Source organism: Amblyomma americanum, chromosome 6, assembly GCF_052857255.1.
Source record: "Amblyomma americanum isolate KBUSLIRL-KWMA chromosome 6, ASM5285725v1, whole genome shotgun sequence".
Lineage (NCBI taxonomy): Eukaryota > Metazoa > Arthropoda > Arachnida > Ixodida > Ixodidae > Amblyomma > Amblyomma americanum.
The window spans coordinates 85,637,102-85,660,731 of record NC_135502.1 but is presented as its reverse complement, the minus strand read 5'-3'; positions in this window follow the sequence as shown (position 1 = coordinate 85,660,731).

Here is a 23,630-nt window from a genome sequence, read left to right as displayed (position 1 = left end):
GACGCTTGTTCGTTCGCCTGGCGCCAGCCGCTATTACGGCGGTGGCCGTTGCTCTAGAGCACTCATTTCTACGGCCAGACAAAAGCCTCACCGTGATGAAGATTCGGGGATTCTCTCCTCCTTTTTCTCCTCTGTCTATCCACTCTCTTCTTTCTCCCTCTTCGAGGCCTGTCTTTCTTCCACGTGTGACAATGAGCAGTGTTGGTAGGCCATGTACGCTAGTTGTGTGCACGCACCGAGCTGGAAGTGCGGGGACTCGATGAAGAATGATTGCATTGTGCGGTTGGTTTGGTGCAACCACGGGAGAGAGCGAGCAACATCGCCGACAGCTAAACCAACTTAGAAGCCAGCTTCGCGGCTGAGCCATTGCGGGGTGTTCCTTAGTTGGGAGCTGCGCAAGCGTGCTCCGAGACTACGTCATTGGAGCGAAGCAAGCGATGCGAGCGTAAAGCAGCGGAAGCCGCAGCGCTTGAGTTGTCCCCGAGAAACAAAAGGTTGATGGCGAGGATATAAATAACTTGTGGCGGACCCCGTAGCCCCATAGCACATATATTATGCTAACGCTTGGAAAGGACGATGGAGAGGGTTCGGAGGCAGATATGGTGTTCTTTTTTTCCTTTCTTCATTGGAATGAATGTTGCGAACAGCGCTGAAGCGCACACGTTATGAATCATTGTCACACGTTGCTTAGTGGCCAGATTTAAAGGTGGCCGATATCCGCTTGCAGTATGGCTTTCCCATGCAGACATCAATTGTTTGGAGCTATCTTAGCTTATGCTGGAAGCCTAGAGGTTGGGGTGGCTTTCCTTTATTGTGACTATATTCTATTTAGGAAATGCACGCAGAAGCTTGAATGAAGCACCTCTTGTAGGGAAACCGAGTGAACATGTATTGAGTGCAGTAAGCGGGTGAACCTTGATCGAGTGCAAGTAACCCTATTAATTACTAGTTTTCGTATATAAATCCCCAGAGCCATTTTGGGCATTACTTACGGGGGAGAGGAAATCGTTAAACTTGAAGGAAATGTGCGTGAAGAGAAATTTCCTCACAAGACAAAATGAGGCGATATAATACAAGCATACTTTAGTTTTGGCTATGCAAATTTCAGTAGTTACTGCAATAACAAGTACATGTAGCCCTTATTAGATGGCTAGCGCTTGAAGCATCAGCGGTGACCGACAACGGAAGCGAAACATCTGAACGGAGGGAGACGAAGCTGACGAAGCTGGGGCTTGCGCTCAGAAACGTTTACTTTCGAAGCATCAACGTTTAATTAATGACTGTGGCCTTCCTTATTAAATCACTGATTCGTGTTTTTACACTCGGTGGAGGAGCCGACTCCTGCCATCCTGGAGCTGACCAATCGCACCTTACCTGGCTCTACCACGATCACCAACACTGAGACCCAACCTGGACATCCCCTTCCCACCGGCGTCACCTGTTCAAGCACCATGCTACAACGCGACCCTCTCATCTCTAGCCGCACGAACAACTCTAACGTGTAGGACTGGAGTCAGACTTTGCTCCACCGTCCAGCTGAAAGCAGAGCGGGAGAAAACAGCAGCACCGAAATATGGCACACAAATGAAAAGAAAGCCGCACACAGGTCGTCTTTCCTAGTTGGCTCAAGCCGCTCTATGCTCCCACTATCACCGTCATCCATGGCGCATAAAGCTTAATGCTGTGGCAGTTGATACTGCGTGAGGTCAACGCCATTTAATTCAATATCTCATACAAGGTTGGATGTTAGCCAACGAAGCAAGAATTCTTAAAGGGGCTTGATGGGGCCTGAATTCCTAAAATGTTACTGGCATAAATGACGCAAATAGATGAATAGCAGAGGTTGCTGTCATATTTCGACGAGGATAACATAAAATACTATACAGACATGACGCGCGAGTCAAGTCTATACTTTCTTTATGTTTTCCTCGCATAAATAATGGCGCAACTCCAGTTTTAGTCAAACGCTTCTTTTGACTAGGCCCTGTGGTTCCGGAATATTTTACTTCCCTTTCGCAGTGCGCATGTCGGCGGGGCGGATACCAAGGAATCTCTAAAGAATCGAAGAAAAAGAACCTTTATACGATGCAAGCATGGGAGCAGCCTAGGCTTCCATCGTTTTACTTGCATCAATACTCACCCTATTACGCTTGCAGCATGCTTGCAGCATTTTGAAGAGAGTATCTGCAGGAGCGCAACTAAACCTGCGTTACTAGCGCGGAGGGCTGATGCAGTAGTTAATCACGGCTGCAGTATATAGAAATATCCTTAGCATGGGACCCATATAAACCGTGAGCAGGTAGCTGGATGCAGAAGCTTGGCTAGAGTCGGACCACAATCTGTACATAACGAGCATGGGAGAAGACATCATGTATGAGCTAGAATATCTGCAGATTTTAACTCCTGTGGGGCTCATGATATGTGTCCCTCCTTCTTGGTCACTAATCGGGCACGTAAATGGTGGTATGGTGGTATGATGGCTGACATTCTACAGCGGCTTCGCAACGATAACACAACGCGATAATTGTATACGGATGCTGGGGGAAGTGTCCATTATGAGGCCCCTGCTCCTCGTTCTGCGCTGTTAGCTAGGTGCCAAACTAGGTGCCAGCCATATACCACAATGACGCACCTTCTGGGCCCCATTTTTGGAGCGAATACACACACGACATTTTATTTATTTATTAGAGCGTGATGATTGACAGCACATTTCATACACCTTTCTGCAGCAACCGAACTGTGAAAAGTCTACGAAAAGGTTCTTATCACACAAGATACGTGAAGGAGCACTCAGCTAACCTTTAAGGTGACAACGCGAATCCTATAGCTCATCGCCGCGAGCACATTGTATATATTCAGAAATTGAAAAATGTTAAATAGAAACAACACTAAAAAGAAACAATAACCCTCAAACAAATGCCAAGGTTTGTAAAAAAAAAGCGTCAAACAAGATTCAACTTTTCACTAGAACCTCAAAAGATCGTAACAGCAAACCCTGCTGCACACATACTTAATCCATTAAATCCTGTAGTAAGCGTCACCTGCTGCTTCTGCTCTTTTACAAGTAGTTCGGAACGGTGCTAGTGAAGTTGAAAGCGTCACCGCAACATTCAGCTGTTGCGCTAATGGCCACAGTCTTCCAGGTGTCGTACGGTTTCTCAGTAGCGCCCGTATGGTTTGGTCTGACCGTCTCGAGGCGGCCGCCCTGACGGCGGTGGTGCGAACCACGCAGTGTGGTCGAGCTCGACACGTCGTAGCGCGTGTCGTTGGGTCGCCAGACATGCGGCGACAGAGTGTTGCGCTTGAGCTCCGAGTTGAGGACGTAGGAGCCCGCGAGCACCACAACCAGCACAGCGACGCACAGGTAGAGCATGCCCCATCTCATGAGTGGGCTGCTCCGCTCGCCTGCCCCTTCGGTCTCGGTAGCCACCTCCGCTGGACAACGAGGGGTTCCGAGACGTGGCGGCCGCTCCCGCGAACCGCTCTTGCGAACCCCGGGGCACACAGCGAACGCAGGCAGGAGCGCTCTTTGGGAAGCTGCTGCTGACGAAGTTGCTGTGAATGTTATGTATAGTTACTTCGAGAATTTGACTGTTTTTCACGTTCACTATAATGGTTAGGTACTCCGAGCCAAGGAAAGCGGTATACGCTAGAAAATACTTGTGTAAAAGCGCGTTGCTCAGCGTTGAGAAGCTCTGTCACCCACTACACATCGCTTTAATCACGTGGGCGAGGCTCGTGGTGCTACATTTTTACAGCGAATGTTCTTTGTACTGCCCTCAAAACTTTTCTGTGGTACAACGTCACACTTGTTGCCGTCTATTAGCTGTAGCGGCGGTGCTCGCACAGCGCGCGGAGATTCGGTGAAATTCGATCACCAGTGCGCTAGTGGCGCAAAGTAAATTAATGCTCTGAGATTTTGTGGGATTTCATCACATGCGCCGGTGTCGCTGAACCACGTAGCAGGTTGATACACGTAGAGAGCTGACGCCATAAGGTTTTCGCCGTTCTGATCTCTGAAATTGAAGGAGGGGATGCTGCAGCCGTACGTCACAACCCCCGCGTCCGAGTGCGGAAATGATCAACGCGCGAATCCTGAACAGCGCTCCGCGGAATATGTGCAGCAGCAAGTGCGATTGACGGATTGCGATCCTGAAAGATGGACCACTGCTATCGTCGAATTTCGAGGTTTATGTAACAAGCGTAAGCGTTATCATTTTTGTTTGCGTGTGTGTTTACGGTGTTGAGCATGCATGCGTGTTTTGTGAACTATAATGGCAAGGACCGTGCGCACAGCGCTGTGGCATCGTGTAATTTAATTCATCCTCCTGTGACTCCCGATGACTTCCTGGCGAACTATGCAGGGTCAAAACTTGTTTTAATGAGATATAGGCAAGCAGGCTAAACGCGGGGGTTGGCCAATGAAAAGAACGTGCAATCATGCGAAATTTTATTAGGTTACGGTAGTTTACAATGAAAAAATACCAATTCTGCTCGTAAGGCGCTTCCTCTTCTGCTGGGGTGACATAGATGCGGAAATAAATTTCAATTTACATTCCTATGAAGGTAACAGCACACGCACTGAGAGATTTGCGCGCTTAGGCAAATCGACGCCATTTAAAACTTGATTAGGTGACACACAGTCGCCTTACACGGCTGTTTTAATAAGAGCCAGTGATCCCTCTGTATAGCTGCCGCCGCAAATAGTTTGTCTGTTGTCCTGAAGCCTTAAGGTTGCTCAGAGTAAGAAGAAAACAGAAGAAAGTATATACTAAAGATTACAAACGGTCGTGCTCAGGTCATGAATACCGCCGCCTTAATATCGGATACGGCGTGCTTTTAGACTAGCTTTCGATGAAACATGGCCAAGCCGAAACAAGACGTGACAGCAACTCACGCTCGCATGTGTACTGCGCCTGCATAGATTCAATGACACTGGTCAGCCATGCTCAGTATCTAGCGAATAGGCTGTTTTCGGTTACAACGCGAACAGGCCACTTGATTAGTTGCACGGTAGTCATAGTGTCACACAGGCTCCATGACCTGCAGAGGAGCACAGAAGCCTACTCGCCCACTGCCAGAGGCACGGTTATCTTCTGTCCTTAGCTACTGCGGGCGCTTACAGCTTTACATCGCTCATTTTTATTTATTTATTTGTTTGTTTGTTTATTTCCAGGCGCCCCTTGAAGGACCCACACTACGAGGGTATTACATAGGTGGTAGGAAAATTGGAAACCAAAACTGAACAGTTAATAAAACTAGAAAAGCAGAATCGTTGAACAGGTAACATATATCAAAGTGTGGCGGAACAACAACACGCAAAAAGAACATAATGACAACAAATAAATAACTTGGTGAACATGCCGTTTCCTCTCACGATTATACTAATTAAACATTAACCAGTATGCTTAGCATAGCCCAGCGCTCCTGACATGGATTTTCTTGCGACCTTAAACAGCGACCAAGTGAGCACTGCCCACTGTCTTCGTTTTGTTCATGTGTGACCCCACTACGCAGGTTTCATTCTGGACTATCAAAGACTACCAAAGAGTGGCACGGCGAGACAAAGCAGAACGGACCTTGGCTGCCAGGAGTCTTCTTACGGACACCTAACCGCTACACAAGCCTCAGGATTTACATCCGCATTTTCGCGCTCTCACCTGGGTGTGCGTGTGGTGGTAAAACCGGGCGTGCCTTGTATTCGTTCCCCGTCCATCGTGAAGGGGAACTCGGCGTTGGCGCTCGGGGCCGATCAGATGGCAATGCGGCTCCAGACGCCGGGAGCACCTGTGACGGAAGCGTGAAGTACAGGCTCTCGTTGAACGACTTCAGCTCTTCGGCCTTTCTGCTTTGCGGCTGCTTCGAAGCCATCTTCTTCGTCGTCTTTTCTTTCAGACACGCTTCTGCTGTTGTTGTTGTTGTCAGCCTATAAAAAAATGGCACATGCGATGCGCGCCTCCAATGTCACTTCTGGTTTCAATTTTTGTGAAGCTGGGGGAGATCATGACGCCATCTTACCCAGGTAAGATTCTTTTTTTATTATTTCGAGGACTTGTCATATGGCATAAGATGAGGCTGCCGATAAGCTAGAGCAGATCGTGGAGGCTATATTTTACAGAAACCTTAGCAAGCTCCGGTTCTTTGCGTTGTTCATTAGCCACAAGGACAGATTTCCCTTCTCTCTAAGCATCTTGTTTTTGACGTCTGCGTTCCTGGACACGTCCACAAAATGTAGCGAAGATCCACCTCAGCGGCCGGAGTATAACATTAGTGCATGCGTTCGGCACTGCGTCTTCTTGAGATCTGTCGGCACGTCGGCGACAGGGTAAGAGGTGCTCCAGCTCTTGTTCTTTGTGAGGGAGGGGGTCTGTTCACAAAGCAATCCACGCGTGTACTGCTCCATACATGGAACCCAAGCTAGAATTTGCACCGCGGCGCTAGCGCTGCATTTCTCCCCTGGTTGGTGGAAAGACGCGGCCCCACGAAAACGAGAGGGCTGCCGCAGCCGGCGCATTACGTTTCTTCAAACATGCGTACTCGCTGCTGAGGGCGTGCACGGGTGGAGAGCGAGAACGACGCCTTGGAGCGGGTGCTTTCAGCCTTGAAAGTGGGGTTCTTATCTCTGTATTTTTCGATTCCTGAGCTTAAAAAAAGCATCCTCCTCGGGCGAGGGCGCGGTTTACGAGGAGAGACCCGTGCAAAACGGGCTCCTCTCGCCAAAGAAGGAGGGGTTGCTCATTTTTAGATGCCTGGGCTTACAAAGAATCTACCCGGAAACATGTTTTGATATGTGGTCCAGAAAACCAGAGATAATGATTTCTCAACAATCTGTGACCAGTGCATGCTGCTTCAAGTCTTGGAAAACGAGCAGAGGACATCGGTTTCAAACGGCTTGCGCGAGCCGCGGAATACAGCTGGTCTTGGTTTGAAAGGTTGTTCTTCGTTTTTTCTAGTGCACATGCTTTCTTTTGTCAAGAACGGACTTTTTTGCGACGGTCTCTTTTGCAACGGACTTGCAGCATCCAAAAGGGCTAACATGACATTTTACAAGTAGCGAGATGTAATTAGAAAAACTAAATCCAAGTTGTGGTTAGCGCGAACTCCAACACGCGACCAATCATTCAATTTCCCCTGCCACCACAAACGTACATCATCTTTCTTGGAAGTGTCTTGATATTCTCGCAGCTTTGAACATGTATGCTTTAACCGAGAAAATGTCATCTGCGAAGAAGACTCTTCGGCCATCCAGATAACGGGAGCACTGCATCGCACCGCCAAGGCGAGAGGCAAGAGCAGTAGCGAATGCGGTGGGGCTGGTGCTATTTCCTTGTTCGGCTATTCTTTGCTTAGTTGTGACCTGTTTAAAATAATCGTTTGATATGAAGCAACAAATGTGCCTTTAGTGTGCTCTTTCTGAGGGGCAGACCTGCGACTAAGAAAACATATGATAACTCCGTAGAGCACAGAAACTGTACTAAACGCCCGAAGGTCTGCAGTTGGTGCCATATTGGGAGCAGCAGGGTCGTCTCCGTGTAGGAGAGTAGGCCCATGTTATGCAGGTTGGCCGCAAGCTGCCATCGCTGGTAGTCTTAGGCACAGCAAGTGGTCAGTGGGGGCTCCAGTGTGCCATCGTGTCCGTAACATGTGCATACTGGAGAGGAGGCTCTTTAGTGGCAGTTTATCCTGGAAGGGATCCAGGAGCATCCAACCCGCATTCGCAGCAAGCGGGATCATTCTCTTCCTGTTTAACGAAAGTCATCCCCTGACGAGAAATCGTCGCAGGCGAAGAGATGAGCGGACGCGAGTCTCGTATGGTTAGGTCGAATGGCGGCTCAGAAACGGAACAAAAGCGTTATTAAAAATAATGGGGTGCACTTGATTACATTAGGTTTTGAGAATGCGACAGCGTTAAGACCTTTTATGCAGCTTACTATGTGTTTTGTAGTTATTTTCATTAATGTCCGAACGACCGAACGACCGGCCGGCAGGGAGGCAGACAGGGCCCAATTGCGGGGAAAGGCCATTATAAATGCTATCGCACTGAAGCACAACTGTTATCGCTGCCTTCAAGAACTGATTGCGGTTTTAGCTAGCTACTGACGCCCGCGCTAAAAACAGGCAACTTGGTTCCAAAACGGGCAGGTGAAGGTGACACTTGCACTTCATTCTTTGGTCTTTTCCAGGCTGTAAAAGCTCTGTCTTGAGTGAAAGTAGTACCTTAAAGAAAAAAAATTACCCGAATAGAACATCACTGCTCCACACGGAGAAACAAGGACATAAAAAAAACCGTGAGTGGGAAGATTAGAGCTGATGGTGTCATAACCGAAAGAGCTACAAGCTATGAAGAAAATATTAAGCACGCGTTCACGCACACACAAGCTTGGACATATGGCTTGGGGAGGCTAATCTTACGTTACAAGAAGTGTGCACGTGGCGTTTTTAGCTCATCAGAATTTTATCGAGGTCATCTTCCATTAACATAATGTGGCATGTGCCATTTTTGTAGAGTGACAGAGGGGGAATTCGCCGATCAGCTTGATGATTAAATGGCATTGCTTATGATGCACTGTGCTTTCTTTACGCTAAGTTGTTTATGCAAGCGTCCATATGCTGAGCCTTTATCTGCTTGTAGAAGCAGCAACGCCATGAACAACAATGCAGTGTTTACATTTTCAATGTCATCTACTCCTGTGTGAAGGTTTCTTAAATGTACAACCTTGCAGTTATCAGTTTTCACAAAAGAGGGCATGCTGAAAAGAAAGTGCAATCGTAAGTGAAGGCACCGGTCGTGATAAACAAACCATCCTTCATTACTCTACGGAGTATTTCTGGCACCCAGTGTAGTAAAGTTCAATCCGAACGTACCAGTTCGCCTTAAGCGGTAATCAAATTTCGTTCCGGAAAACGTGACGTTAGGTGCTCTAGTGTTGACGCCCCCCAGAAAGCTCTTAACTTCCTGCCTGCTCAAACAGGTTTTTAAAGTTTCCCTTTCATCTCGCCAGACACGTTTGGGTTCCCCAGAATCTTCGAGAAGCGCGAGTTCTTGTTGTCAGTGAAACTTCTTTGCATGCTAGGCACGTTGCTAGGTACGTTGCTAGGCACGTTGCTAGGCACGTTGCTAGGCACAAACAAGGAGAATGTCTGAGCTTCCAAGCAACTTGTTAGGGAGCTAACGAAGTCGTCAAAACTTCTTGCCTTGTGACGAAGGCTCCGCTTCTGACATTTGAAAAGAAAACTATTAAAATTTATCGCATGCGAATTGAACTATTTCAGCACTTGCGTAGTCTGTTTTGCGTCTGAGTTTGATGGGCGGAAAGCTCTAAGCATGAGTACTTTGAAGAGACGCGTGTTAATAAAGTAAGGGAGTGTTGTGAGGCGTTCAATTGCATGGTACATGAAGAATCGTCTCTGCAAATCGGAACGTAAAAAGTAAAGTAAAACCTGCCTGCTGACACTATGAGGCTCATTGTGCACCGCGTAATGAAATATCAGAATAGCTAAAAGCTAAATCTCACACTTCAGCTGTTCGTGGTCAGAGGCACCTACATCAACACATGTTGCCTGCCACACTTCTAAGAATTTTCTCCAAGAATGTTGGATATGAGCTTTTATTTTGACTTTCGCTTTTGCATTTTAAGATTTGTAGATTTTCGCTTTGTCAAGACACTATTAGTTTTGAAGTCGAAGCCGCGCTGTGTCCGCTCACCTCTTGCGCCAGGCTGCCGCTGTGTAGTTCAGGTGTGCAGTGCGTTTGAGGTCCTCTCTGAGAAGACAGACAGTTACTGCGTCTTTCGTTTTCTTCAATTTTTTTTTCACTGGCCTTAGCAAACATACGCGAAACAGAGTGAACGGATAGAAGATGTTGAAGGCGATCTGATACAAAGCACCGCGCGAATGGCTTCCAGTTAAACACGCTGCGCAAGTGACTGCGGTGGTGGCCAAGTGGTCCAAAGCAGCGTTCAGCGAAGCTTATGTATTTACTCCACCGCCGGTCCGATTTTCTCTTGAGGTGATAAGTGTGATAATTTTTAGTGCGAAAGCACTACTCCAGACGTACTAACCTCGAGCAAGCATCTTGTCAGCATGTCTTGTGCGCGAGAGGTTGCTCGGGAAAATCAACATGGGTCCCACAGATAGAGAGATAGACAAATTTAATGAAATGAAGGCAACGAGGTCAGCCAAAAAGACTAGTATCCGGCCTAATACTCACCACTTGGAAGGGGAGAAGAAGAAAGAGGCTCCTGATGGGTTACGACGGGGTTAGAAGAGGCATGAGACTATAGAAAATGCAACTTGTCAGTGCAGTAGTGCATCGCTTAAAAGCCGCACCACTCGTCTGGTAATGGTGTGGCGACTCGCCGCGATCTGTAAATGTTAAGTGGAAAATGACAAATTCTGGATATATGTGCATTAACAAACTAAAGCTTCCGCGTCATACTCTTAAGGCTGAGCTTAAGTAGTGTCTTCTACATATAAAGAATGAACACCTGCTTTCAAACAACTGCGCGGTTTAACTGCGTAAAGCTCTACCGCTTTTTATATGGTGTTTCACTTTTCGGGGTGTTTCGCTGTGAGAAGGAGCTTTCCTCCTATCACTCCTTTGCTGAAGCCTCGGCACCAGCTTGAGGCCCCTGACCACACTGTTTTGAGAAATCGTAATGGTACGGATAACGCAGTAAATATCTCAGAAGCAACGGGAATTTGTACCAACGGCAGTGCACACAGAGTAGCTTTGTTTACCGTTATACATTGGACCGGTCGGTCAGCGCCTCAACCTCTCGCGCTATTTGCGGGGTATAGTCGTTTGGTCACCTTTCATCCACTGGCACTCAAAAATCGGAAGGGTCCCTACGATTGTAGGGAGAGAAATCGTTTTCTCCCAGTATAAAAAGAGGAACTACAGAGCGCGGCGACACTAAAGCCCGAACAGCGGAGCAGCTCGTGCCCGGCGTCGCGTCATAGTCTCATCTACGGACGTTGTCTCTCGGCACCCGCAGACGCAGTTTGCCACAATACTTCAGAAAAGTATCATCGATACCACTACCCAACGCCATCAAAAACTGAATATTTTTTCATGGCATCAAAAATCACAGGAATTTTGTATTTCCGATACAGATACCCGATACTGTGTCGTCAATTCTTCGATGCATCACAGAAATGCAATATGAATAAAGCTGCTAATAAAATAACCTACGATCAGAAATTTCTCCTTTCTTTCTGGAACCTTCTTCTGGATTCTTTCAAATTTGTTTAAGCTCCAGTTTCTTCAAACTGTGCTGTCGGTGCAGCCGATTTCATTAGAACTTCAGCATTGTACGGAAGCCATGGTGACTTTGAAAGGATCACTTACATTAAAGGCCTAACCAAATAATTTAAGGTAATTATACCGTTACGAACCGGTCTCTTAGCATGAATAAACTTGAAACATTTTTTGGTGCTTTATGCTTGTTTCGAAAATATTTACCGGGTTGGCTGTGCCCTTGCCCTAAGCAAAAAAAGGAGCCAGCTACGTGCGCTTTTGAAGGCCAAACTGCGATTCTGCAAGTACTATATTTAACAGACGTTTGAAAATGAACAGTGTTAAAATATTGTTATAAAACAACAAGAAAATGGCTCGAAGTTTTCATTAGCAAAACATATCTTGGTAATCTCTGTTAATTAGATATTACCTTTACTTACATGTATTAACAACAGGATCTTTAAAACAGGCAGTCCCAAATAGCACCGCGATACAACCGTATAGGCGAATTAAATGAAAAAGGCTTCTGTATACAGGAGCAGCCTAGCACCCGGCCGTATTTAGTTCTATGAACAGGTGTGTTATCAACAAATAACAGTGAAGCATTGCCACGCAGACTCGAGGATCCAGTAGGTATATAGTTCGGAATTCAAGTTTCACTAGCGCCTCTTAAGAATGCTTCGGCTATTGCACTTGACGCTTTGAGCGCTGAACCAATTGGCCCGAGTGTGGAAGAGTGAGTGAACTTTATCGTACTTACAAAGTCAGCAACATACCTTTTGCAAGCTCGAGAGCACGACGACGAAAGTCTTCTATATCTGTTGGCAACCATCGCAACTTTAAATAGGAGTGTCGAGTGTTGTTTCTACCCCAACGGTGAGCCTGTCTCATCGTCCATTCTGTCACTGTGTGTGCAAAAACACACCATATACGGCGTATATCTGTCAAACACCGAACGACGTCTAACGTAGGAAGAAAGGAGACCGCCCGGGCTGACGGGTTTGCCTAATCTTTTCCTAATTCTGTTGCATTTCTTTTTAAATGGATTACGTCCTGAACGTGCGGCGCGGGTCAAAGCCTGACTCACAGCTGCCTAAAAATATGCGGCGCAGTATCTTTTTGAGTATCGATTGTCGTTAAAGTCCACGACGCGCTCAAAAATGTATTTTCGATAGCGCCACTCCAGCACACTCTTTTATCGCAAGCGATACCTTATACCGATATGCAGAATGTGTCAAATGACAGACTCGAAGATATGTGTATTTTCTACACTACTCATGCCTGTCCGCAGGAGAGGGCGACCGAACTGATATAAAGAAGCTTTTAATGCGCCAGGAAGACCCGCAAAGTAATCCTGCCGTGTCTTTTTTCACAACACTGAGGCGCAATGATCAGGCGTCAGATACTCAACGATGTCATGATAACGTAGATGTGATCTCACTGCTCTAATTGAAGTACGCTTGCGATTTGCTTAAAAGTAATTGAACCGCCGCTTGCGATTTCTTCACAGGCGTGCTGTAAACAGAGCTTGATTCAAAGACCACCTTGCAAGTAAAGAGTAGTTAAGCAAAATCCTCTCCTCGAATGTTGGCTATGAAAAAAAAAAACCAAGCACAGATGAGCGTCTGGTTAGGTAAGGTAAAAAAAGCATCTAGTTTCTTTTTGCTGTATGGAAAATATTTTTTTCTCGGTAACATCATGACAATGGTCAATGTGCGTTCGACTCGATGTAAGTACATATCCAAACTAAAAAATGTTGTACTTTCGTATTTTTCCTCGTTTAGCTTAGTCTGAATTCTGATTAAAGCAATGAATAAAAGATCCGGTCAGTATATCGCCACTTAGCTCTGCTGGTGTTGTGAACGTTGTCCGTTAATTAGCCTACGCAACGTTGGTTCATCCATATTTAAGAGGCTATGTTACTTTCCATACCGAGTGCAGATCATTGCGTTTCAAAAAGCAAGGATCCTTGAGTCTAGGCTTTCCTCAAAGCAAACTATATTTTGAAACTTAGCACATAAAAAGTGTTACAAACTACCATAACTCAACGGAAACCAAAATGTACAGCATGAAACGATAGGTTTTGCAGGCGTACCTTTACGCTTGGACAAAGCCGCAAATGCCGAAGCCACATTTCTGTTTCCTGCGACCTACAAAACGACACCGGAAAATGAGTGAAAAAAAAAACGAAAGGAAACGATGAAAAAATAAAAGAAAACAATTTTTTCATTAACCATGGCGGATGAAAAGATTGTTTTCTTTTATTTGTGTCATCCATGCCATCAATCTATATTTTCGCAATGAACGTCATCCATTCACGTTGATTATGTGTGCAGCCAGTCGGTCACTTCGCCCCAAAATTTCGCATACCGCTTAACCTCTTCACTCATTTCTCCTTAGAAACCTTTGATTGAGAAAACATGGCGTATCCTAGCCACACACCAGCACAGTGGCTGTGTTTGTGCAATGTGATTTTATAGAGACTGTTCTTAAATACCTGTTTCCCAGTTCAGTGGCGTCGGAGTCATTGCCGCAAAATCGCGCAGCGTTCTTTGCACAGCGAGCGGTATCGTCATGCATCACGTCACAGTTCAGCGCCACGCTGAGTGGTTTATGCAGAGGGAGGTTACGAATGCTGGCTCGGCGGCATCGAAACGATGGGCCACACTTACCGGTGGAATTTTCTTGTCTTGCTTGTGCAGGTGAGCAATTGTCATTCTATATATGCTAAACGCACAGGAAATCGCTTTCTATTCGTGCAGGGGAGCCCACGGTGCGCATGTGACATTTTAGCTGAATGCTCTTGTGTGATTTTCAACTTGCTTTTAAAACATGGCGATATTGAGGCCAATCCAGGGCCTAATCACGTTGAGCCCTAGGCATCCGATCTACTGAAAGCTGTTAAAGAAGTTCGGACCGGACAGTCAAACTTGCTTGCTGAGGTGAAATCTATTAAAGTATCGCTATCTGACCATGAGAAAGCCTTCACTGAAGTGAACAACCGCCTGTCGAAAATCGAAGCAGATTGCGCTTCCTTCTCTTCGATAAAATTGGAAGTAGAAGACATTAAGTCCACAACAGTCGAATTCAAGGCTGAAATTGCAAAACTTACTGCCCGGTTGGACAATGCGGAAGATCGGGGACGAAGAAACAACCTAGTTTTTTACGGTCTGAAAGATGCAAGTAATGAGTCCTGGCAAGATTCCGAAAAAAAATTATCGATCACTGCGACCAGTATGTAAATCTAACTGTTGAACCTCGAAGCATTGAGCGCGCTCATCTCCTTGGCTCATTTAGTTCTGGTAAAAACCGTCCTATCATTGTCGCATTCGCTCACTTTAAAGATAAAGACCGGGTGTTATCCGTATGCAGCAAATTTAAAGATACTGGTTACAGTGTGTCCGAGGATTATTCACCTAATACCCGTCTTGCACGGAAGCGCCTTTATGATTATGGTAAAAGTCAGGGACTCACTTTTAAAATAAGACATGACAGAATTACCTCCGGAAAAAAAACGTACACTTTCCTTCACGTCAGTAACACCGTACTTGAACAGCATACCTAGCAATCACTTCATGAGAAACAAAGTTCAAAACAGAATCCCCGTTTTCAATTATCTTTCCTATTTACTAATATCCGCAGTGTCGTTCCCAAACGTGACGCTTTATGCAGTTTAGTTGAATCATGTTCCGCTAATGTTCTTTTATTAACCGAAACCTGGCTTACATCTGCTATCTGCGATGTCGAAATATTACCCTCTCTTCCTAACTTTGATATTTTCCGATCAGATCGCAGGGGCATGCCAGGTGGGAGATTCCTAATAGCCACTGATTGCTCGTTACATTGTTCGCAGGTAAACATTTCAACCCCTTTAGAAATGGTCTGGCTTTGCTGCGATCAATCTTACCCTCGAGTTCTGCTCGGAGTTTGCTATCGGCCTCCTAACCATGACTCTTCATTTAGTGCTCTGCTTCATGACGCTTTGAACAGATTAACAATCCTCTATCCAAACACTTCGATTTTATTGTTCGGTGACCAATTTTCCTTCCATAATTTGGTCTGATATTGCATCCGCTATCTCAAAAAATAATCTTGATAGCGAATGTGTTCAGACCTGCCTTACTTTTGGGTTACAACAAATAATAGATCATCAAACTAGAATAACAGGTCATTCTGCTAACATTCTGGACCTTGTGCTTACATCCCAACCTGGTAGTTTTTCACCTATAACTTATCTAGAAAGGCTTAGCGATCATCTGGCTATTCATGCTACTTTCTCATGTCACCTAAAGAATAACAAAAAGAAAAAGAAAACATTTACCCTATATGATAAAGGTGATTACAACGGTTTTAACCGTGACCTCGCTGCTTTCCTAGATAACTTTACCCCTGATTTTCAAATTCGTTCGCTGGAATCGAATTGGTTACTTTTCAAGTCCGAAATGCAACGTCTTATCAGTATACACATTCCTACTATTACAATAACAGAGCGACCTAGTTCCCCATGGTATATTAAAACACTAAAAAGATTAAACAACAAAAAGAAACGATTATTTCGTACAGCTAAAGCTACTAACGTGGCGCACGATTGGAACAATTATTTCACTCCCTCCGCTAACTATGACGCCGAAGTGGCCAAAGCTAAGGGTAACTTCTTTTCTAACACCTTGCCTAATATGCTGCGTAATAACCCAAAGCGCTTCTGGCAAACTATTACCGCTTCTACGTCTAGCGCATTTTCATTAACTGATCATCCTGGACTTAAATATTCTGATTTAGATGTTCCAAATATCCTAAATGATCAGTTTTGCTCTGTATTTACTGATGAACCTCTCGATAACCTCTCTGAAGCCCACTGTCCTAATGATTCTTCTATGGCAAACACTGTCTTTGAGCCCGGTGGAATATTAAAAATCATAGAATCATTACCAAATTCATCATATGCTGGTGTTGACGGAATCAACCCGAAAATCTTGAGAAATACTAAAGTTCTTTGTAGTGTCATATTAACTCTGATTTTTCAACACTCGCTTTCTTCGTCCTCACTACCACGCGATTGGCGGATCGGGAAGGTCATTCCAGTCTTCAAAAAAGGTAACCGGCCATCACCACTTAATTACAGACCTATCTCGTTAACAAGTGTTTGCTGTAAAATCATGGAGCATGTAATATATTCCTATACTGCCAAATTTCTATCATCGCATAACTTTTTTCATCCTAATCATCATGGCTTCCACAATGGTCGTTCCTGTGGTACACAACTTGCTCTCTTCCTTAATGACATACATGCATGTCTAGATCATAACATTCCTACGGATGCCATATTCATAGATTTTGAAAACGCATTTGATAAAGTTCCTCATGCACGCCTCATTCTTAAACTTTCATGCCTAAACCTTCATTCTTTGGTTCTGGATTGGATTCGTGCTTTCTTAAGGGACCGTTATCAATTCGTTCACGCTAATTCTCATTCGTCATCACTTTGTCCTGTTCTGTCTGGCGTTCCGCAAGGATCTGTCTTAGTCCCCCTTTTATTTCTTATTTATATAAATGATTTGCCCTCTAACATCACTTCTAACATACGGCTATTTGCTGACGATTGTGTCATCTATCGCCCAATAGTCAACCAGTCCGACATCACCATCCCCTAAGAAGACCTGCTACGCGTACAAGAGTGGTGTAAAACCTGGCTAATGTCATTAAATTCTGCTAAAACTTCCCTTCTTTCATTCCACCGCCGGCGCAACCACCAGGATGCAATTTATAGAATTAACAACCTTCCCATTAAATCAGTAGATTCTTATAAATATCTCGGTATTCATTTAAGTAAAAATCTAACCTTGTCGCAACACGTTAAAAATGTAACAAATTCAGCTAATCAAGTTTTAGGGTACCTGCGCCGTAACCTTGCCTTAGCACCGCGTTCCATAAAATTGCTTGCTTGCTTAACATTTTTGCGGTCGAAATTGGAGTTTTCATGCTCCGCCTATAATCCTAACTTTGCTAACCTGATTGACACACTCGAATCAGTCCAGAATCGCGCTGCAAGATTTGTTTGTTCTAATGTTTCATACCACACTAGCGTTTCCCCACTTAAGTCTCAGCTTAATCTCCCCACATTGGCCTGTCGTCGCAAGGTCGCCCGTCTTTCCCTATATCATAAGCTTTTCCATACCTTTAATCACGAAGTTATTCCTATCGCACGCGCTCCTCGTATTTCCCGTAATTGTCACCCTAACGCCGTCTACCCTGTGAAAGCCCGCACCGAAACATATCACCAGTCTTTTTTTCTGAAAACAGCCCGAGACTGGAATGAACTTCCATCCGAAGTGGCAACCATCATCGACTACAGCAGGTTCAAAACCGCCCTCGAACATCATCTGTATTGATGCTAATCGTCTTCGCAGCCCACCCATCATGTAATGTCCCTCGTGGACCTTTGAGGAACAAATAAATAAATAAATAAATAAATGTAGTCTGAGCACACAAGAGAAAGAAAATGAGGGGCTCGTTAGGAAAAACATATCAAGGAAGCCAGGAGTCACCGCAACCAAGAACCATAAGAGAATGATTCAATTGTAGCGCTAACGCACTACTTCGCGAGGTCGAACCGGCTCGTCGAGTTTTTGTGAAGTTGACCTTTCATAAATAAATGAATCAAAATCAATACTGCCGCGATTGGCATTAGAATCCGCGGTGGCGTGAACTGATCAGCGTTACCGGCCAGTGCACAAGAGCACTATGCTATCACCGCAGTCGATAACGCCTCGTGTTGATCTGCAACTCTCGCACTGTGCGTTGCCCATGCTCTTCTTCGTTAACTAATACTACTATCAAACTAATATCTTCGCCAGACGTGCCGTATGGCAAGCACGTCTGGTCGGTTTAACTACGTTAAAACACGACCAGTTTTTGTTGTGGTGTTGATGAAAAATTATGTAAAAATTTATCGCTGGAAGATAATTGATTTCAAAGTAAAAAAAAAAACAACCACATGCTGATGGTGTGATCCGAAATCAGGACCCCCGAATTTCGAGTCCAAAGCTCTACTTTCTGAGCTGCACCGACGGCTGTCCAATCTTCGGCTTTTGTGGGTATTTATGTGCAGTGTAACGGAGCCTTCAGAGTGTTCACTAGCGCGGCCATAAGCCATAGCGGAGGACGCAGTTCATCCTGTAATACCGCGACTTCACGTAAGCGAACGGAGAGGGCGGAAGTCATGCGGTAGCCCTCTTATATTACCTATGGCATCAACACTGCCAGCAGCGAGGCCCTCATTACGCACTTGAGCAGACAAGGAAATTAAAATGAAGTGCGGGTTATGACACACATAAGAATGAAGACAACAGACACCGAGACCAAGGAGCATAGGAGAATGTTTTTTTTTATGCGGTGTTTATCAGTAGAAAATTGACAGCGCTTTTATTTTAGAGTGAAAGGTAATAGATTACGCAGCTGAAGAAAAAAACAAATTCCGCCAGCGGGATCCGAACCCACGAACTCCGACTTTCGCTTCCGGCGTTCTACCAACTCAGCTGACAAAAGTGAGAGAAAGGAACCTTGCCCGCACCATTAATGTATCGCGGGTCATTAGGAATAACAGCATAGCGGCATCAAGCGTGGTCGGCCAATAAGGGCAAATAATAATGAATGAACAATATTATATTCGATACCGCTGACAACTATCGCTGAATATCTCGTTACGCAGACCTAAGCGTTTTGAGAGCTTTTTCTTTTATTTGCAAATGATACCCGACAATATTGAATTTTTTTAACATTTATTAGAGAACAAGAGCTTCTAAAGCGGTTTGTTTTTACCGGCACCTTAACTGAACATTTAGAGGGCCTACTCAGGGCGAGGAATAATGACAGAGAGCAAAGCGAGGGGGACTTTCAATCTCTTTTCTACCAATGTAAACGCATAGATGTTTTACATTTCATTTTGAAGTAGATTTGAAGCGCCCTGCAGCTAAAGCAGCAGAAATCAATTATAATCTTCGCATGAGGTGAAGTTTCTAATTGCTAATGTGATACGCTGTAGACTGATCAGGAGTTTTCCGAAGCGTTCATCACTTAGGCACATGATCTTGTCGATCCTGCTGTGCACCATCAGAACTGAAATCGTTCTGCTACCAAGATGCAGCTCAGCTGAAAGAAATAAAAGGGGGGGGGGGTGGAGATAGAGAAGGCAGAGAAGAGTATCAAACATAAAGAAGGAAGAACACGCATGCGATATAGAAATAAGCGCGAACATCATCAGCCGGCACAATAATCGCACTTCCACATGCAAGCTACCCCTGAATCAGACTAACCTCGGAAGAGCACGAGAAAAGAGTAATTCCACAGACCTCGCTCCTATCTCCCGCTGTTATCTAAATAGCGGCGAGGAGATCAGAAAAAAATCAGGATAAAGCTGGAGAGAGCGAAAGGAAAAATAAGTAAAGAAAAAAATCACGAAAGTAGGCATCAAAAATGAAGAAAGAAATTGAGGAAAATGACAATAAACAGCAAAGAGTGGTCGGAAGGGACGAAAGGAAATGGCGGGAGAGAAGGAGCCGCGATGCATTTGCGAGGCATATTCCTACTGGAATTCAGCTTGGCACCCGCAACAAAGCCTGCGCGTGGGGAGTGTAATGATTCTGACCCAAATAGCTTTGTTCTTGGTGCTAATTGACGCGCATTTGATACCATCGGAGCGGCGTATGGAAACCACTAACTCGGCAGCACTAAACGCGGGAAGCGAAGGAACAGAAATGAAAGAAAACAGGAAGGAAAGACGGAGTGCGAGAGACCAGCAGGGAGGTGAGGCGAATTGAACTGCACTGGGTCGAGCGCCCCGGTCGGCCCTATGGAAATGATGTTTAAACGGGCGTGTACACACTCGTTCTGACCCACGTGCGCAGGAACCTCTGTGCTACTCCGCTTACTTGCTGGGTTACATAGCTGCGAGCTGTACTCGATGGGGACGGATGCGCGGGTGCAACGCGAATGTGCGCTTGACCGCATGATCATCGCCCAGTCAACGGAGGGTTGAGCGGTATTTCGATTCGGACATCCATGTTAAGCACGGCTAGCGTACCGTTTCGCAGATGCCCCTGATGTGAAAATGGGACTATGCCTAGCACCTCCAGAATGCGCTGCTTGTCATGAACAGAAAACGGCCTTAGGGGACCTGAAGTGGGCAGCCGTGAAATGTGCCCTTTGAAAAGATTGAAGCTTCAGTATAATGGAATCGACGGTATATAATTCGTATTAGACAGCGACAATAAATTTGTTCTACTTACGCGAAGTTTGATTTATGATGGACGTTTCATGTTATGATGTTTACAGAACTGAAAAGTCAGCTGATATAAACTAGAACTGAAATTAAGCGAATCGCATCGAGGAGACTCCGCTGCGGCTCTGCTGCCATCCGACATCCTAATAATAACTTTCATTTGCAGTTACGTCTGCTTATGAGCGGAAATGCGAATGCCTTTCCCTGTCTTCTCTTTTTACCTCCATTATTATATTTTATTTCGTTTATTTTGTTTTTATATATCCTCTGTTTATTTCAATTTATTTTTGTATCTATATCATTACCCAATTCTTATTTTTATTTTGTTTTTATTTTCATTTTTATTTTACTTTTTTTGCGTATTTATTATTGTTTGTGCATTTTCCATTTTTTCTGCTATTTTTTTGCAGGTTGTTTGAATGACAGGTGGAGCGGACACTTCTTGCACACTTTCCCGGCAGACAGGTCTTGCGTACAGTCATTAATGACGAAAGGCTTTCGCCTTCAATATGCTGTTATTTTTTACATCTAATTCAATTAGTGTGCCAAGGGACGGGCTCGCGCGTTCATTTCCATGAAATGGTGATATTCTATACGTAACATTAGTTTCTATTCGGTGACATGTTTGTCGCTTTCATAATTTATAGGTCTGCCGTTTTGTTTGGGCAATAGTCTTGAGTACTGAAGAGCTTCTAAAGTTTGTTTCCATTTTGCCAGGCATTAAAATGATTCCCTTAAAAAGCTCGAAATGCTGACAGAGTAGCTGTTGATGTCTCAATATATATTTAATCCTAGAGAGCCGCGATTAGGGTGGAAGCAAAAAAGGTTTTTTTTCTGCATGCGTAAAAGTAATAACAAACGCCTGCGACTATTTACTTGTTTGTAAATTTTTTAGGCAACGTATTTCTCCACCAGGACAAAAATCACAATTCATATTAAGCATTGTATTTTTTCACATCCCGTGATGATCACCTGGCACAATACAGAGCGGCCTCGGCTTTAAACAACCCACGCGGATGTACAACCGACAGAGCGCTAATAAATAAAACCCTGCTCGTATCTGGCTTCGTTCAATTACAATAACTGGGATACCGAACAAATTCAAGGGACACTTAATCTGCGGTCATCTAGAAACGAGACCAATGGTAATCAAGTGCACTGATATGATTCCGTCGACTTCTGTTCTATCTTCTTTTTTTTTTGCTGGAGCACTATTTTAACTGGCCTACAGTTGTAGAACAACCACCTGAATGTGAGGAACAAATTATGGATGCACAGACGTCAGTTACTGCTGCCGCGCGCAACATTTGAGAGTAACTTCTAAAAACCTTGTTTCTGCAGGCGAACAAAAGCAGGCGATCACAAGCAAACAAAACGCTCTCCCATGTTTGCGCTTGTACGACTGTTTACCGCTGCTGTTTTAGAGCACAATTTATACCGGCGAAATACTAATATTTGAGGATTTTAACTGTATTAAATCACGGAGCAATGTGCCGCAAACTTTTGTCACGATGTGTGATTTTGTAAACTTCATTTCGCAGGAAAGACGAGAGGGAGCGCCCCAGGAAAACCTTTGTTGATATTTAAAGTACTCTGGATTCTGGAAAATGACGGATAAACCAAACAAAATTACTGTAAATTGATACATTGGCTAATAGATTAATGCCAGCGATTCCCTTGCACTCTCACAATCGTGCACGCCATGCTTATCGTTAGAACACCGTTACTCTACGAATAGGAGTCTCTTAGGTCGATATCAACATTTAGAGTGGCACAAAGAAGTCGTTGTTGCTTACTAAAATAAAAGTGTTAAAACCTTTCTCGCGTTTAGTGCAAACATACAGAAACTGCTTTTAACGTAAGTTACCGTCTGCAGTTAAATAGTAACAATGAACCATACAATCTTGAGCAAATGCTCTCACTCAAGGCGGAAGCCATTACTTTTCAATTACGTTGTCTGCCTTGCTTCTTCTTTTGGGACAAGCTATGAAGCAACTTCCACTTAGGTAATTAATTGGCAGTGCCGTGAGAAAGGAGCACTTTTGTGTGCGCCGCCACATTGTGACTTTCCCTTATATGAAAGAGGCCGTGCTCAATCTGAATCGAGAACGCAATTGACGTGAAACTGTCTCTCTTGAGCGCTGAAGCAGTTTGTGACGTTCAGCCTGCCTGTCCTCATCCATTTTTCTTTCCAGTCACCAGGCCTAGCTGTTTGCTCTGAGCAACGTGCAAAATTCACCGACACTCAGGAAGGCAGTAAAAAATATGTCGCGCTTATCTCGCCAGCTATACGGCTCGAATTGGAAGAAGGCATAAAAGTAATGACGGAAGCGTAGATGCTCCTTACTAGACGGACGAACTGTCGCGTCTCGAAGAAAAGAAGAGAGGAATTAAAGAGAAGCGAACCAGAAAAGGCTACGCGAAATTGGTGTGGAGCTTTTAAACACCATTCTGACAAAACGACTGCACTAAACATAGAAGGAAAGATGAAATGATTAATAGAACGAAAAGTGAGGGATGGCGGAACGAGTCACAGTCGAGAGGGGAAAGAATATCTGTGTAGTGTAACGGAGAGCAGAAGGGAATAAAATGGGAGTTAGAAAGGGAAAGGAAAAGGGAGACATGCCGCGGCGGGTTACGTTCAGCGTGAAGCAGTGATAAATCACAGTGCACAAACGCTGCACAAGCGGCGGCCGCCGTTGTTTTGTTTCTGAGAGTAGACTGTTTTCTCCTCCACTAGTTATTCTTCGCGTGTGGCAGCAACGCCTCGCCTCACGCGTCGTGTCGTTCGTACGTAGGCAGCCAACTTCTTCCGGCTCCCCTGTGTCCCCTGTCGACACGCGGTGGCATGTCTTTCGCCTCGAGCGAGCGGCGGAGTTTCCTTTCACCCCCACCCCTTTCCCTCATTCAGGAACTAGGATTCTTCGCGTCTTGGGATGGGCCGCTAATGCATCCCCCGTCTCCTGGCGCCGCTTTCATCATTTTGTTTCCCTCACAATGAAATACTTAAAGAAATTCTAAGGAGAAGAAGGCTGTGGTGTAGAGATCATAGGAAAAGATTTTGGGTGAGAAAGAGATGGGGGACGGAAGAAGGAAAGAGGAAATGAGGGCTGC